Genomic DNA, 2,693 nt, shown 5'->3' on the forward strand with positions numbered 1-2,693 from the left:
CCCTGTGGGCACCCCTTCAGTGTGTGCCCACGGCGGTGGTGGAGGCAGAGTCCTGAGAGTAATGTGGGAGCCTCCGGGCCCCCTGCAGCTCCTGACCCACCAGATGGGCCTGTGTTCCTCCTGTAGCTTGGGGGCCCTGGAGGTGGACACCAGTACCACTTGACTGCCAGGGGGAGGGGCTGGACTGAAACCCACACCTTCACCACTCGCCACTGGGCGATTCTGCCTGAGGGCAGGAATTGCATCTTGGCCAAAGGGGTGGGGCCCATGAAGAGCAAGGCCTGCAGCAACCACCCCCACAGATCCTTCATGCCCAGCACACCACTCACTCTCACACCCACTCCTGCGCGCACGCATGCATGCACAGCGTGCACACGCCACGCTCACGTGCTCCACAAAGGTGGCACAGCTGGGACAATCGTGCATGGAGACTCAGAGATGCAAGGACAGTACTGGCAATTTAGAGGCACAGAAAGATGCTGAGGGGCACCCAGCAAGCTCCTGGCCCTCAGGGGCTATGTTCCCCTCCCAGGGCATGCACACCACAGGCAGCACACGTGGGTGGGGACACTGTGACACCAGTGGGAGGGGACATGGTGGGGTGGCAGGAAGATGCCGGGTTCATCTCTCCTTCTGGCGTGGAGGGCGTCTGCCAGGTCACTGCATTGCAAGGGCTCCCGCCTCAGGCTGAGCCTCAATTTCCAACGGCAAACAGCCCGGCCCTGTCTGGAGAAGGCCTCGAGCTAGTCCGGCAAAGCATCTCTGGCCTGAAGGGTAAGGCAGCCTTGGCCCTTGGGGCCCTGCCAAGGCGCAGCTCACACTGGGGTGGCCTGGAAAACGCATCCGGGGAGAGGTCCGCAGGCATCACACTCCAGGGCTCAAAGATGGGGCCTGATGGGCCACCCCAGGGGCACAGGATCAGGTTCAGGGGCCAGCAGGGATGGCCCAGGGCCAGGAGTGAGAGCCAGGGCTGATGAGGCTGGCACCAGATCTAACAGGGACTGCAGTGGCTGGCACAGGGGCCCCAGAAGAGGCCAACAGGGGGCGCCTGGGTGCCCCAGGAGCGAAGGGCAATCGAGAATGGGGAGCAACGGCTGGGGTTTACAGGGCTTGTTGGGGCCTAGGAGCCGTGGCAGGGGCTGGCAGGGCTGCTCCAGGACCATGAGCGGCAGCTTCTGCTGTCTTGGCCGTCCCGGGCCCAGGAGTGAAGGCGTCAGTGGGCCCTGCAGCTCTGGGGCTTCCACTAACCACTGGGGCTACCTGAGGTGCAGCAGCGACCGCCAGGGGCGGCTGGGCTGGCCCAGCAGGGACTCTATGGACTGGCCGTACTGACATGGGGCTAGGAAGGCCCACCAGGGGCAGCAGCACTGTCCTGGGAGGAAGCTGGCGGGCCGTCGGCGTGGTCGGAGGGTGAGGAGTGGCCGTGGGGGCTGGTACCCCTGGCACTGGGGTAGCACTGACCACAGGGGCCGGCTGCGCTGTCCTGAGGATGCCCTACCAGGCTGGGTACAGTGACACGGGTTGGCCCAAGGCCGCAGGGGCCGACAGGGTCAGCAGGGACCGCAGGCGCCTGCAGCGGTGCCTTGGGGCCAGGAGGAACCGCAGGCGCTGGCAGTAGAGGCAGGGGTCCAGAAGGGACCCTGGAGTCAGGAGGGACCTGGGAGTGCCCAATGCGGCCGGCAGAGCTGAGCCAGGCATGACTGTTGGGGCTGGCAGAGCTGATCTGGGCCTGGAAGGAGCCGCTGGGGCCGGCAGGGCTGACCGGGGCCCAGAAGTGATCGCAGGGTTGTTTCAGGCCCAGAAGTGACCGCTGGGGCCAGCAGCGCTGACCCAGGAGTGGCCGCTGGGAGGGCTGGCAGGGCTGCCCCAGGTCGGGAAGTGCCACCGGGGCTGGGAGGGACCCCTGGGGCTGGATGGGCTGGAGCTGTTGCTGGCGCTGGGCCGGGCCCTTCTGGTCCCAGTGGCTGGTTGAGAGCGGTCCCCCTTCTGGGGAGCACACCTGCTTGGAGGGCTGCGGCGGGACCTTCCTCGCCCCATGGCAGGTGGGCTCGAGATCCTGCCCGGGGCTGCCTGCCTCCAGGGCCGCCTATTCTCACTTGGCTCCGCAGGGGCAGGTTTCCGACTCCCGGGGTTCTTGATGAGGCGACGTTTCCATTTCTCCTTCCGCCCCTGTGGCTTCAGGGCCATATCCTTCTCAGGTCCTCCAGGGTGCTGAAGCTGACTATGGCGAAGCTGTCGATGACCTCCTCCCCCTGCGAGTTGAATTCCTGGCCTCCGCGGCGCTGGGGGTGTAGGGGGCGCGTGGCGCGGGGCGCGGGGGGCGACGCCTGGGAGGGCCGCGTCGCGGAGGTCCGCGTTCTCCTTGCCCGGGCTGGGCTCGGACTCGTTGTCTGATGAGGGGCTCTGGGCGCTGGTGTCGCGGGCCTCCATGGGCCTGTCACTGTCTCGCTGCGCGAAAGCGCAAGCGTCGGCTGGGGCAGGAGGGGCGGGGGAAACCTTGGCCTCCGTGGAGGTGCGTGCGCCCTGTCGGGCCGGTGACCTTGATGCCCCGCGCCTGGCTCGCGGCAGCCGGGCTCCCTCGGCTACGCCGCGCCGCCGGACTGAGTGTGCACCGCGGGGTGGTCGGGCCCTGGGCGGAGGCAGGCGGCGGGCCCCCGGCCAGGCAAGCCAGGCGCCGGGGACGCGTCAGCCCC

At 67.8% G+C, this 2,693-nt stretch overlaps 1 pseudogene; it reads right to left on the reverse strand.

Moving 5' to 3' along the window:
* Positions 1-445: 445 nt before the first annotated feature.
* LOC105518036 lies at positions 446-2,430 on the reverse strand (annotated as a pseudogene).
* Between the last annotated feature and the right edge of the window lie 263 nt (positions 2,431-2,693).

The sequence above is a fragment of the Colobus angolensis genome, unplaced genomic scaffold (assembly GCF_000951035.1).
Source record: "Colobus angolensis palliatus isolate OR3802 unplaced genomic scaffold, Cang.pa_1.0 Scaffold31, whole genome shotgun sequence".
In the NCBI taxonomy this organism is placed as follows: Eukaryota; Metazoa; Chordata; class Mammalia; order Primates; family Cercopithecidae; genus Colobus; species Colobus angolensis.